We start from the raw sequence: 15706 nt of genomic DNA, 5'->3' as shown, positions 1-15706 counted from the left end.
AACTGATTGATTGTAACTGCCTGGTCTTGGTAGATTGTGGTAGAAGTGCCCGTTGTGTGTTTATGACTGATAGTAAACACCTGTGAAAGAGTTAGGCAAATCATTTGTGGCCCTGAAATAAGCTCCCTTTAATTTGATTCAAAGTATTAAGGAAAATATCTTACCAGTACCTGAAAACACAACCTGACAGCCGTTTCCTCATTATCCTGCAGTTGTTGCATTGGCAGGAGTATGCTCAAAACAAATATTCTCATGTGAATGCATCATATTTCTGCAGTTTTTCTTTTCTTATAATCATAAATTTGTGCTATGTATATAACATTATGAAATCAAATATTTCTGTCACGACAAAAAGGAAGCATGTCTTTGGACTTCAGACCTTTTGTGGTCTCGTAACACATAACACAAAAAAACTGACTGCTCTCACGTCAGTATTCACGTTCTTACTTCATATTACTTGCTTACTCGATTACGTTGTCTTCTTATGGGATAATCCTCCCATAATAAAGTGAATAATTATTAGGCTACAATATCATAAGGCTTTTCTGTTGTAATAGTGTTCACTTCACCCGTGACAGTACATCTTACTAAAATCATGAGTAAAGATGTGTATAGGGGTCCATAGTCTAATCAGCATCTGAGTTGTACTTATTAATACAATATAATTTAGAATTCAGGAGAGTACGAAACCATAAGACCCTGAAACAGTGGTTCCTGTATAATTTAAGGGTTTGCTGTTGAGGAACAAAATATATTTTTTAAGATTTTTTCTGTGTATGCCACTGTCATAGACCTCAGTGACATCTTTTTAAGATTTTTTACATCTCCACCATATTTTGTAAAGGTAACTCGCTGGCACTTTCATGGAGAAGGTGCTCAACAACAAACAGATGCTGTATAACATGATGTGCTCAGATGTATAAAATAATGAATGCATTCAATAACTAAGGGCGCTGGCTCCACCATTACAATTTTTCCATATCCTACCAATCAACCCGCCCCGTCACATAACCGGTAATTCAGTGAAATTGAGGTATAAACATCCTGACAATAATCTCCTGGATGTCTATTCCTCCACCTTGAGAAATGGAGCTTAGGCACAGTATCCATGTCAGAGGACCAGTTGGCTGATGGCTGTGTGCCAAGTAGGAACATGGGTGAAATAGTCAGTGTATGATTGACAGGACCATGCTGTCAAGATGAGTTGATTTGGTACAGAGCCCTTCACCACCTCTGTACCACCACCAACCCAGATGGTAATGAACTCTCTGAGCCACATTTGACTGAAGTACTTCTCAGTTCTGAGATGAGGTGTAGTGGGAGCATAGTTTTATGTTTCTATTCACACCAGTAGAGAATTTTGCTCTGTCTCTTGCTGCCACTTCACAGTTGCTTTTAAACACAGGTGCATTTGTTATGATCAACTCAGTAGGTAATTGGGTGAGATGATTAGCAAGAAAGGAAACAAACAACTCCTAACCTTGAAACAGATGTGTCCGTTGTGGATTCACTTACCAAACCCCACCTTGTTTTTTCAACTCCTATTCCACAACATCCCAGGGTTATCTTAGTTCCCACTAATGTGCTCAGCTGTGTACTTACTACCAAAATATTCCTGAAAATTATATGTTTGATAAGTGTGTAACTATGGCCCAAAGCTCTATATTAATCTGCTGAAAACATGAAAGATTAGTCTGCTTGTATTTTTTCCAGTGGCCATTATACAGAGGGCTTCTGTGGTGTTCAACCTATTTGTCCTGTCTGTTTTGGCTGCGGATGTGAGGTGTGGTTGAGGGACCACAGGCTTGTTTATCTCTCTTCCTCGTGGTGGGCGTATGCATCTGACTGAAGCTAAAACAATTAGGACATTTGGCAGTCCACCAACTAGTAACAGCATGTACTCCTGTTTGGCTGTGATCCTCAACATTTGGTTTAATCTCTAATGTATGTTTTAAAGTACACGATAGTTGCAATACCAAAGACCTCTGTATGCATCAAACATAAATTCTGTATTCATTCATGTAGCTTTTAATGGCAGCATACACTGTTCTTATTTACTCACCAAAAAATTGCATGTGGTCATTAATGCTCTCTTATAATGCCCGTGTGCAATCTACTGTAAACCACTGTAAATCTCATTTTTCTGTTTAGCTGTTTAATGTTGATGGACAGATAAAGGTTATGTAAAAAAGGACAAATAGATGCAAACTCATGTTGTCGCCGCCCCCCCCCCCCCCCCCCCCCCCCCCGCTACTGTTAAGTCATTTAATTCACACAAGGATGACAATTGTTGTATTAGTAATGGGTTCAGTATTGAAGGCTACTTTTAGCTCTCAGCTATACAAACATGCACTGCCTCAGTTAAATTATTGTGAGATTAAATCCTCCAATCATATTTCCAACAATGGAGAAAGGGGGTTACCAGATGAAATTACTGTTCCAATTCAATGATTTTCTTTTGCATGTTTGTCTATTTGTAAATGTCCCCAAAGCATTTCACAACCAAAAGGAAAAAAAAAGAAAGAAATGCATGAAATGAGCGTTTACCTAAATGTTTATTAAACATGAACATTTGATTTTTCCAGTATCACAATAAAAAGCCACTGTGTAAGGAAATGCAATTACTTCACACAATCTCCAAAACAGATGAAACAGAAACAAGAATGTGACCGTCTCATTTTCACTGTAATAAGTGGTCTAGATTGTTTTTCTCGGTTTCTCGTTGTTCTTCGCGCTTATCTTACCTCTTCCTATGTCTGGACTCCCCCACTACACACTATGCTTTGCTGATTAAACACATCAAATTACTGTGGCTTGAGAACAGTTTCAGTTTAGAGAAGAGGGCGGTATGTGACAAGTAGTTGTGAGTGATAAATGTCTCATCTTAAACATTGCTGAAGATTTGTTCATTGAAATTAAGTAATTGGATGGATTATGTGATGCTGTAACTGATTCCCGGTAATCACTAACAGTGAAAGACAGTGTAAAGGGAGTGAAAGGATCTACGAGCTGGACTGATTTAAAGACGACAGCTTTATTATATGTTACATTCATCATAGCAAGACAGTTAAATTATACAAGACTGATTATGAAAGTGGAATCACATACATAGTGTCTTATGTGTGAATATGACTGACTCAGTTTAGTCTCTGAAAACAAGAGTTGGCAACATGAATTATTCTTGTGAAAGCTATTATGTAAGTAGCTAAAATGTGCCTTTTGAAACTGCCTTGTCACACCAAGCTGAATAAAAAGATAAAATCTAGTAGAACTGTGGATTGATTTTGCACTGTACTCACACCCAAACAACTTCAGAATCCACACAGTGCATTGTAATATTTACATAGTGTTGGCATTCTTTTAAAAGCAAACACCAAAAAGCCTGAACGGAGGAACCTGAAAGGAGAGGGTTTAACCAAGCTGAAGAACTGGTTCAGACTGACTCAACCATCCCATTTTTCATAAACAGCAGCAAAACATGAAACGGGGAATTCCCAGCAATTTAATGTTTTATTGAAAGGACATGACGGTTAGTCATCCAGTTCCCATGCCAAACTGTGTGTACCATTGACTGAACAGAATATAAAAAAGTGCTTTGTCACGGTCCCGAACGGCCCTTGTGCATTACAGCTTAGTGCAGTTTAGTTGAAAGGGTAGTGGAATGAAAATGTCCCATTTCATTGTTTTTTTAACAAATCCAAAGAGGTTGAAAATGACCTTTTGATGTCATGAGTTTATAATGCAGAAAACAACTTGGTAGAATTTCATTATGATGTTGGTCAGATGCATTTTATTAGGTATTATTTTTTTATGTGCTAAAAAGCTTTGGACAGAGCAAATAACAATTACAATAGACAAACAGTAGTTTGCATAACCATATTTTGTTTGAAAGAGTTGAAAGGAGGGACATTTCTGCAGATTTGGACAGTAGTACAATTAGTCGAATCTAAGCTTCTTTTACATACGTAACTTATTTTTGTACTACTCAAATCATGACATTTTGCCGAGCATGTATGAACTCCAGCCTTTATCCAGACGCTTAAATTTCCAGATCAGTTAAGCTCCAGTTGTGACTGCTGAGTTGTATCATGGATAACTGAAAGAATGCCACCACTTGCATATCACTTTCTCTTACAGCTCCTGGCAGTTTGAACAAAGTAATATTGTTAACACACTAACAAAAGGTTTTCCTAACAATAGGGCACAGTTTTCTTGTGTGAATATTTTATGTATTGCTCTCAGACTTCACTTATTGCCTTTTCTTCTTTTAGCATAAGTCTGTGTCACTGAACCACACACGCATTCATTGAATTGAGTCTGTGATATGCTTAAATTACAACCTCTTCCGCATTCCACCCATGAATGTTTAGCTGAGATAGCAGATGTATTTACCCTGGAACAAAAGATCTCTATCTCACTAGGTCACTGTGGTCTGGCATTACATATAGCCTGTTAAATAGTCTGCTCAGCTATTTAATCTGTCCAATCTTCAGAGAGGCCTCACGGTCTTAGTCTGTGAGACAGACCCACTCTTCTTGATCCTTTCAAAGACACTGTTATAAGTTGCAAGGTCTCAAGGCATTTTCCATCGGCAACTTTAAAATCAATTGCCTTTTCCACCAGAGATGCAGAGGTTTAGGCTCAGGCAAAGGTTGTTGTATCTGCATGAGTGCATCTCTCAATTTACCTAAACATTGTTTATGGTCTGTTTAAGGGCAAATTACTTGAGAGTGGGGAATATGGAACATTGATGCTGTCCTAACACAGCAAGCAGGTTTCATCTCATTGTCATTTTGGTGGCTGATTGATTTGGCAAAACATGTTACTGAAAAAGCTTTTTGTTTTTTGTTTTTTTTGTATGATAATTTGTATAAAATAGCCACCAAATTGAAGTATCTATTTTATAACAGTATGGATGGACAGTGGGATTGTGACCTAATTTATAGCAGGCTATTGTGTACCTCGGATGATGTCTGCCACCCACAGCTTCCAAGGAAACCATTAGCCTACAAATCACCCCTGCCTTAAACTCTAGCTTTCAACATCCAACACAGAGAAAGCACCTACCTCAGAGATCAATAATCAATCAGATGGATTCAATTCGTTCTCCGTGTCCCACCTCAGTCCAAGGCTTCTCACATTTCCCATTGTCTTCTATTTCAGGGCTGTAATCACTATGTGTCACTGCATGGAGTGAAGATGTAGGATTGCACACAATATACTAAACGTATATTGTTTTCCCAATAACATTGTCTACCAGTACAGATTATAGCTAGTCATTTTTGTGTGTGTGACAAGAATCAGTCTGCATTGCAAACCCCCTTGTTGTTGGTTTGAACTTTCTTCATTCCTCCCTTCCAAATTAAATCATTAATAGAAACACAGATTGCTTCTAGCTGTGATTAAGCATTTGAAGAAGACTAATAAATTGGGTCTCCATTCCATATTTTCTTCCAAACTTGTCAAGCCAACTTTGTTTTCAGGCATTAGTTACTGCAGCACGCGTGGATATGCATCATGTATGCATCGATTTCATATCTTTAGCATTAAAAGTTACATTAGTGCAACCATCAGGGAAATGTCTGCTCTATAGATGATGAATTGCTCTTGCAATTCATCATACGTTTTAGGGAAGAGGAGAGGAACAATTTTTCTTGATAAATGAATTTATTATTTGTTCTTAGTTGAAGCTTCTCAGTAGGTCACAGTGACATTACAGTATTAAAATGGCATGTTTTCTATCTTACAGCGTTTGTGGTTTGTTAAATAATTGTATGGAATCATTGAACTGTACAAAGTTTCTCAGTTGAGCTGAGAACCTTGAACATGCTCTGTTGCTCAGTGATAGAGAAAAACATCCTTTTTCTCCATTGCATGTTTTTAGAGAATGTCAATACATACCATGGCAGAGAGAACCACTGGCTATAAAGTTGTGACATAGCGTGTGGCAAATGCTGGCAAAAATGCCTTCTGATTTGTTAGTTTTATGGTACTCTTATTGCTACCTCAATTGTGCCCCCTTGTGGAGAGATATATACATTGTCCACTGACGATGTGACGATGTATGGTTGGATCCATGGCAAAACGAAAGGGGAGAGAAATCACATATACATCCTTCAAAGGGACATAAACAGAATTGAACTGAAAAGAGAAATCCTTTCAAGATTCCAAGCTTTAGATTCAAAATACTTACATGTTCAGCTGAGGAAAACAAAACAAAAGATATAGGCAGACTCAAAAAGGATAAGGAAACTGGATTTTGTCTCAGATTACAGTCTTTTCTTTGTAAACTGCTCTCGCCAGGTGGGAAGTATCTTTGCGTAGACTTTGTCAATCTGAAAAGTAATTTTTAAGAGATTTACTTTACTTCATGCCACAGGCAACAATGAAACTCTAAAATATGTGGTTTATATACGAAATAAAAGTACTTTTTAGAATGCTGTTTATCATTATTCTTTATATTATCAACATTATTCAGCAATATCCTTTATCATTACATATCAAATTGTAATTGTGTATTTCATAAATGTCCTGTCAATGCACTATAAATATACTTGAACTTTTGTGTCTAATTTCACTTCCTTTGTAAGCTCAGGGGCCCCCTCACCTGCTCTGACTTTTTGACGCCATAGCGTAACAGTGTCGCTTGGTGTTCACTGTTATGAAACAGAATGTCAAAAGTGATGGACTTTGTCATTGCCTCTTCAATTTCTGGCTTAATGTGAGAGTAGAAGTCCCGTGGTGGATGTTTGTCATCAAGATAGTTTCTCACTTTGTACTTCTTTCCCACTAAGTCAAGTGGGTCTAACTTCACAGAGCTGTTCAAAGCTCTGCCAAACAGAGGGAACAAAGTGTCTGAATCTGTGGAGGAAGGGATAAAAAAGATTATTCAAAGATCCCTCCAAACAAATCTATATGATCAGGTCCAAGAAAAGGGACTTACCCCGGCATGTTAAATGTGCCACGTAAGGTACTCCATCCCTCTCTCCATAGTATACCCCAAAATGAGAGAAGTGTTTGCTTCGAGGAAACTCAAGAATGTCTCCAGGGAGAGGCTTGTTTTGTGAGCTTCCCTTAAAGTCAAGGAGTCATCACCGTTACATAAAATGTATCTTATTATTCTTTGTTAGCAAAATACTTTCACTGTCACATACAGTTTGTTACTTTTGGGGGAAAGCATACATCCATTCTATATATTATTTCTCAAATAGCATTGTTCTAGCTGTAGTTTAGCTCTATGCTGTCAAAGTCAACAACAGCAACCACAACAACCACAACAACCACAATAACCACAACAACAACAACAACAACAACAGCAACAACAACAACAACAACAACAACAACAGCAACAACAACAACAACAACAACAACAACATTAATAATAATCCTGTGTCTTACCACACCCATTGATCTTAGCACTTCTGTGTATGTCTTAGCCTTGTTGTTATCAAGTGATGGTGACACACACTCACCCCCAGGAGCAGTGAAGCATGAATACAACTTGTTAAATGAAAAACGTTGGGGAATTTCCTGTCTATAAGAGGGAGACTTATCTCATTTACATATTACAGTGCATATCACTCACCTGCAAAGAGTGTCTCCGCCTATAGATAAAAAACAATACACTCAAATTCATGCCTGGTTTAACACAGGCCCCTAGTGAATACACACCCAGGAGCAATCCTTCAGTAACCTTAAACAACTGATTCTAAACTGTAATTGGGACTGGAAGTGGGGAGTAGAGAGTCAAATTTTTGTATTATTCTGTAGACTGAGACAAAAAGTAAAAATTATGATCTGTACAGCTATACAGCACAAGAATAACGTAATCCATCCATCCATCACAGACCATGAGTGAACACTGTGACGGAGAGAGAGAGAGGGAGAGAGAGAGAGAGAGAGAGAGAGAGAGAGAGAGAGAGAGAGACTGAAAATTTTTTGGTATGTCTAAGGTCTAGAGTGCATTAGACAGAAGACAACTGAAACAAAAACTTGAAATTCTCTAAGGGGCACTGTAAGAGAATTTCAAGTCCTCTTTTTTGTCCGGAAACATCTGCTTATCAGGTTTGTTTGGGCAAAGCTCTGCAATGCAAATGGGCAAGCAATACACATGCACTCAGACTCAGGTTCTATTAGATCCATTTTTTTTTTTTTTGATGGAAAAGGAAATAAATGAATATAAACACTTAAAAGAATTTTGTGGGGAAAATTCTAGAGTGCACCCAGCAATGCGAGAGTTAAGTCAGGTTTTTTCATGTTACGGTCTTGGAATGCTCAGATGTGCAGAACTGAGGAGAAGAGAGACAAGGGACGGAAGAGGCATACTGGAAAGAGAGGAACACTGGGAGAAGGAGAGAGAGAGAGAGAGAGGGAGAAGGAGGGAGAGACAGAGTTGATGTATGGAATGTTCAGCTGAACCAGACTGAAGATGTTGTAAAGAGATATGGACTTGTTTCATGACAACAGCTGTCAATCACATTCCTCCAAACAGATGTGTTGAGAGAAAGCCCAGACTGTCTGATTTATCTTTCTCACTGTCTTTAAATGACACATCCTTCTCAGTCAATGCTAACAAAAAATGTTAGAAGAATGCTATGTATAGTCATTCAAAAAGTCAGCAGTATGTGACTTCTATGTATTGCAAACGTTGAATTTTCAGTAAAGCTTGGTTAATTGTATTGTATATTTGAAGTGTTTCACTGATTAAAGTCAATTCACATTTCTAACAATCACTGACATTTTTTGACGCTTTTAGGACATATAAATGTGTCTTTAAAATAAAATTGCCATAACATTCTCATTCTATCTTCATTTGAATATTCCACAGTGCCCCAGTGTGGACACAAGGTTTGACTGGCATGAGTGCGATTTGGGTAATGCGTTAAATGCACAAGCCTCTCCTCCTCGTGCCCCCAGGAACTCAAAGGATGGGATGCATGGGATCCAGCGACTTGTCACATTCCAGCCGAAAAGCCTGGCCTTGGGGAGAGGTGACATTGCTGATGGGGGGGAAAGATGGTTCACTAGCCGGCCTGCCTCCACCTGCCGCACGGCCCATGTGGAGCCCACAGGGTGAAGTGGGGCTTTCCCCAGCTGCCACCTCAACTGTGCCAGTATAGAGGGAGAGAGTGAAGGGGGCCCAGACTGGAATGTTAGCAGTGAGTGCAACGGGTTAAGGTCATCAAGGCCACCTTTCTGATGCTGATTCCTACTGAATTTCAAAGAAATTCATGAAACTGTCACATTTCGCTTTGAATTGTTTAACCTCTTTAACTTATTTGTTTTGGGGTTTTTTGGGGGGTTTTTTGGTATTTGTTGTGTGTCCCTTTTTAGTGCCTCTTCCGTGTATCATAGATGGCATGACTGCCTTTAAACAGGCTGTTGCCTGTATCTCCTGAGAGACCAGGCAGCTGTCGTGCCTTTTGGAGTCTGGGTGTCCACTGCCCTCAGCTGGCATACTGAACATTTGAATCCAGCTAAAATGTCATGAACCGCACATGCAGTTATCCCCATCTCCATATGACTCATTATATCACTTATTATTGAACATATCATGGGCAGTTTAGGGAGCGTGTGTAAATAAGACACGTGGGCACAAACTGAACACATCACTGTTAAATGAACTCTGTGAGTTCATTTTGTGCCACATTTCTAATGTAATACAAATATCCTTGGAGTTCATTGTGCATTGGCCAATTTGTTATGCAGGTAACTTGTTTCATGTTAGGAGTATACATCTAATCTAATTTAGTATGCGGTGAATGTCACCACATACTAAATTAGATTAGATGTATACTCTAAACAATGACTGCTGCTCTATTTACAGAGGTTCTGGATACTAGAGCTATGTTCTGTACACTTGTGGAAATATATATATATAATATATATATACTTGTAAAGACATTTATACAATCAATATTGGTTTAAGTATAAAACTTAACAGTGGACCTCAGCATATACACTCAAGAACAGAATTACAGCAACAACTTCATGTTTGCCTACACATAATACTTACTGATTGATTCGGGCAATGGGGAAGTCAATACACAGTTTCATTTGAAGGCGATGCCTCGGAGTCAAACGACCACGTGAATAATTTAGCTATACTCTATATTTGCCCAGGATGTTGTCCTCATCAACTGGATTACGCTCCAGCTGCATTCCCGTTACATGTACCCTTCATCTATCTGCTGCTGTAAAACAAGACTGACTGAGAGAAACCTGGCACGTGTTTTCTCCTGTCAGAGTCACCACCTGTCCTCTAACTGTGGACTAAACCACCTCTGACCTCTGTGATAGAAACGTACACAATGCAGGGCCTTTAAGAGGGGTTGTTCGTGTGGCCCTTTCAGAACAGCTGTATCAACCTCACAGCTAGCAACTGGCCAGTTCTCTGTGACCACTTACTTTGTCTTTCTATCTTACTAACTAATGAGTCAGCGTGGACGTGTGAATAAGTCATTAGTGGATCCAGTCAAAAGCCTCAAAAAGATTTACGCAAACTGTAATGTTATGGTTATTACATATGTGGCCGGGATGTATCAGAGGGTTTCAACTTAAAAGGGACGATGTGCATGATGAAATTATGGCAGATGTTAGAGGCTAAACTTTATAGTTTCAGGTGATATGAAATTTTTATCCTAGCAAGACAGCTTGGGGAACCTGCCATCCTTAGGCTTAATCATCTTTTGAGTATACTGAAAGATATTTGAGGATTTTGTCAACTGTCTGAATGAATGTCTCTTTTTCTTCTTAATTTTTTTTTATTTGTTCCTGTTGTCATTTACATTATTCATGTGTAATGTTTTCACCAAAAAGCACAAATAGGCTAAAACCATTATCAACAGAATTAATATGAAATCAATAATTTCCACAAAAGTTTTATTTATTTATTTGCTTTTGATGGCAGCCATAGGCACAAATACCAGTTTCATTTTGGAACACTTCCTGAACTTACAAACTAATAATGGAGGAACAAATGAGCTCTTCAATAAAGAACAAGGTTATTGTCGTGCCAAGACCACCGCCACCCTGTTTATGATTCTAAAAATAATTGGACTGACCCCATTTTGAGCTGGCATGCTTCTCACATACTGATAAGGTTGTGACTGGTCTCTGTGTTGGTTTTCTCGTTTAGCGTACAGAGTGATGAAGATGGGTTTTCTAAGGGGTAACATATGACTATGGCTGTAGATATTCTTAGAGAATTGTGTGTTATTTAAAGGAACAGTGAAAGAAAATGATTCATTTGAAGGATAAGTCTAAGCAGATATGAAATTAAACAAGAAGGGGAAAAAAAACAAAAAAACAATGGGTTAACGATGCATGTGCTAAAAGAGGTTAAGAGAAACACTGATAAGGGTGTTCAATTAATATTCAGTTTCTTGGACAATGATAATAGCTTATACGAATATATGAATGTGCAAGTAAGGGAACAGGCTATGATCCAAGGCCTCGCAGGTGACCTGGATAAACAAAAAGTTTATGGTGATACCAACGGGGATACTAGCAGGGAAACAGCACACACAAAATGAGCCTGGGATTTTTGCAGCTGATGTATACAACCAAAATAGATGAAGAGTTGGGTTTCTTCCCTCTCTCTCTCCCTCTCTCTCTCCCTCTCTCTCTCTCTCCCCCCCTCTCAAACTGATTTTAGAACACAGGTGCTGACCTTAGCCACTATGAGGCACATGGTTCTCTGTTCACATTCCCCTAATGTTCTCCTGTTTCCAGATTGAAGGCCTGGAAGGGAACCCTGCATGTGATTTTAGAAGCACACAGTAGAATGGTCTAAGTGGAAAGAAACGAATTCATCAGCAAATGTATCTAGTCCTCTCAGTGCACAGTCCTAGATTGATCGTTGTTCACTCATTAATAGGCAGGATGCAGTAACGTGTGTATACACACACACAGCAGTGCCCGTGGATGTGTCTGAGTCTGTTCCTGAATTTGCAAAAGCAACACAGTAAGAGCACACCGACACTTTAACTTGCAAGAATTCTCAGAAATCAAATCTGAATCAAGATTAGCTACCTGTGTGACTATGCCAAGAAGAACAAGGACCACGCTTTCAAAGAATGTCAGTCACGTCAGACAACTGCTAAACGCCTGTCATCCATCCTAGCCTTTAAAATTACATTAAGTCCATATAATACTAAAAGGTCTGTCAGTTTAATGGCTCTATATAGTAACACTGATGAACAATGTAATTGACGCACAAAAGATAGTGGGAAAATGTAGCATATCAGTAGTTGATACTGAATCCTTTTTCAATACATTGAAATTACTTAAAATCAATACTCTGTCAAAAATTCTTTGAACCGACAAAGCAAATTCAAAACAAACTGGAATTCAAGGTAAAGAATGTGACATTTTGAACTATTCACTACTGAGATGTAAGAGAGTTACATCTAAGAGATTTGGAGAGCAAAAATATAAACTCCCCTCTCAGCTGTGTTCCTGAAAGCATTTTCCGTTACACTGTCCTAATAAAAAGTTCCTCGCAGTTGTCTCCTTGCCACCCTCCCTCACAACCCACCCCCCTTTCTTATTTTAAGGAGTCATTGACATTCTGTGGAAGAGAGAGAGCAATGGGTGTAGGGTGTCTCAAGTGTAGTGTGAACAGCTGAGAGGTGTGATTTAGCAGACTTACTGGCCCTGCCCTGTCAGTGGCCCTGAGGGCTCGGAACAGGAGGTACAGGAGAGCCCCAGGCCTCTAAAGGACACCAACAGGTGGAAGGCCGCCAGAGTGGGGGAGGGCAAGCCATAGAAAAGGCAGGGAAGGCAAGCCTGGCCTGGACACAATCCAGGAGCCGGCCGCAGAGGAGGAGGATGTGGACAGGAGAGAGAGAGAGAGAGAGAGAGAGACAGAGAACTGAACAGGGCAGAGACACAGATAGATCTGGACAAACTGGACCTTTTACGAGTCAGGCTGCTGTCTTGGTGAGGGACTAGTGTTGCGGTCACATGGAAAGCCCTGTTCTAGTGATTTGAAGAGAACCGTGTCTGTGCCCCTTGGATCCAAAGACAGACCAATATGCCCGGGAGTGTTGATTTGGATTAGCTAAGTATTGATTTTCTGTGTGACTTAAACTTTACAGGTTCTAATGGTGTTGATGTATTGTGCCTGAGGTGTTTTACTTGACCAGGGAATGCAGAGCCTTTATTAACACATAAGGTAAAATAAATTCATAAGTTAATTGATGAGATCAGTCTGAATGAATACATTATTTTCTAGGGGATGCTATTGCTCTAAAATAATAGGCCACACATTCCTGCTCAGCCGGCCAAGGAAATGAAAATGGAGACCATATGTAACATTGACTAAATCTACTTCAGTATTACAAAGGCACTAAATTAAGGTGAGGTATTATGAATGGTCCTGCACATTTTGCAAGTGATCCAAGTGTTCTGCATTTGGACAGAGACAGTCCATTATGCATGTATAAGAAAGATACTTTTGATTATCGTGATCAAAATGACAATGTTACTCAGGCAACCCTTTGGGTTAATGAATGTCTTACATGTCCTGTACAATGTTCATGTTTGTTTTTACACTCTTTAAACTCGCTGGGGGTATGAATGCTACACCACAGCGAGAAAGTGAGGCAGGACTCCTCCAAAACGCTAATGTGTCGCCGGGAGATGCTCGGTTCACATGAGCGAAAGTAATCATGGAACGATGGGCAGAGTTGTCACCCTCTGAGATGACATACTTCCTTATATGCCCATATGATGAAATCAGATATGGAATGTAAGGAAGTGTGTGGTTTCAGAGGGACATTCAGAGAACCTCTGTGAATGTTTCCGACGGGACTCTGAGCCAGCATGCCATTCACATTTTAACAGGAAATACAACGGGAGGAAAGTTTGGTCCCATTTCCAGTACTGGAATACTGAGAAACGTAGTCTGAAAATAAGTGTGAACCCTGTGGTGCCTGGTATTCTATTTTACTGTACGTGAACAACAACTGGTCTTCTGATCAAATGTGTGTGACTCCATTCACAGATATTGTTTCATATGTTTTGAGTGCGGTGTGTCTGAATGTCTGGACAGTGCACTTTGTAAACCTGTGAACTTCTAAGAGAGATAACGTGTCCACATCATCTTAAATTGAGTTAACAGTTCAAACAGTAGTAAGATGAGGAATATATGTTTCAGAGAGTTCATTATCTAATGCGATTTGGGGGGGAAAAGGCAGCTTTGATAGATTCTCGTATATGGTTCATGCTGGTAAAGTGAGGTCCTGAGTGACAGAAAGCAGGTGTAGACCATAAGCAGTGTTTACTCATATAAATGGGGAGGAAACAGGTGGGAGGAGGCTAATTCTGGTGGTCTATCTGCAAAAGGACATCATGTCTAATCTGTTTACCCTTAACCTGTCATTGTTGGGGGAAGAAAAATACTCCTGTTGACAGTAATCTGTTGTCGCACTAGCATGTAATTCTATTTTGAAATACGAAAAACTCTTTGAGTGACTGAACAAGACCACTGAGCAGGCTGAAAAATGCATAGATTTCTGTAAGCACGTCTCACATGGTTCTGTCTTGGCTTGGTTGTTATGAATCAAATGGGACAAAGATGAATAAACCAGACTGAATTAGACTGAAACAGTCAGAATATAACACAGATATGACACTCTCTACTATTCTGATCCGAGCCACTATTTGCATTAACAAGTCTTATTTTCAGGAGGCTAGGCTGTCATCCCAGAGAGGCAACACGTCTTAGTGGCTGGTAAAACGGAACCAAGTCAGGTGTTTCAGTGAGGTTTGGTCCCCTTCAACCAGCTACTGCGCCGTGAATTCAACCAGCAAGACACTCACCTGCATGGGCAAAAAAGTAAAACGCAGTTTAAGAAGTTCATCACGATTGATAGCATTCCTCTCAGAACATATCCTCTAGTTTAAGCATTCTTTAGAATCTATTAGCCCTCTCTCCTTGGAAGCTGTGAGTTCATGTCTCTCTAACCAGCAAAGCAGGTCTACACTGCCCTCTACAGGTCAAAAGGGAAAGATTATGTAAAACATTTCCATCCTCTCACAGTAGGCATATTGAATTGGCACCCATCATATGCTCACACTACGATCAAATGAACACACCAAACTTTCAAATCCTTCTTGAAATCTCTTTTTATTAAAAAGTCAAAGGTCACTTAACAGATCCTTATCTCTATGATCATTCATGAAGAAATATCAGAAAGAAAAGATTAAACAATATTCATAAATAATGATCTTGAACAATATGGCAAACCAAACATTATGCATTACTGTGCAAGTCAAGTCCGTCTTTCCTGATTCCTAAGAAAGCTCTTGAAAACTATTGGATTGGAGATTGATTCTGTGTGTTACAATAGTTTTGCCTGTTATTTCTTCATGCCAGTGTTGTAACAGAAATAGCTTTATCAAACACATATAGAGGCTCATTGTAATCTTATATTTGGGAGAAAAGGCATCAAACACCAATACACCTGAAAAAAAAAAAGCATTTTGAAATGTAATGTCCATGGCTGATTCAATAAAAGACAAATAAGTAGAAGTGGTCCCTTCCCCTTCTCTGCCGAAGCGGTGTGAAACACTGATCGTGATCCAACAAAAATAAGCTTCAGATTTACCAATCCCACCAAACACTTCATGAGTAAACTGAATCCTAACCAGCTTTCAACAGTTTTTTTTTCTACAAAGGAATTTAATTCACAGTAGGCAT

The sequence above is a fragment of the Chanos chanos genome, chromosome 1 (genome assembly GCF_902362185.1).
Source record: "Chanos chanos chromosome 1, fChaCha1.1, whole genome shotgun sequence".
In the NCBI taxonomy this organism is placed as follows: Eukaryota; Metazoa; Chordata; class Actinopteri; order Gonorynchiformes; family Chanidae; genus Chanos; species Chanos chanos.
The sequence above is the reverse complement of the archived record's forward strand: the minus strand, read 5'-3'. Positions refer to the sequence as shown.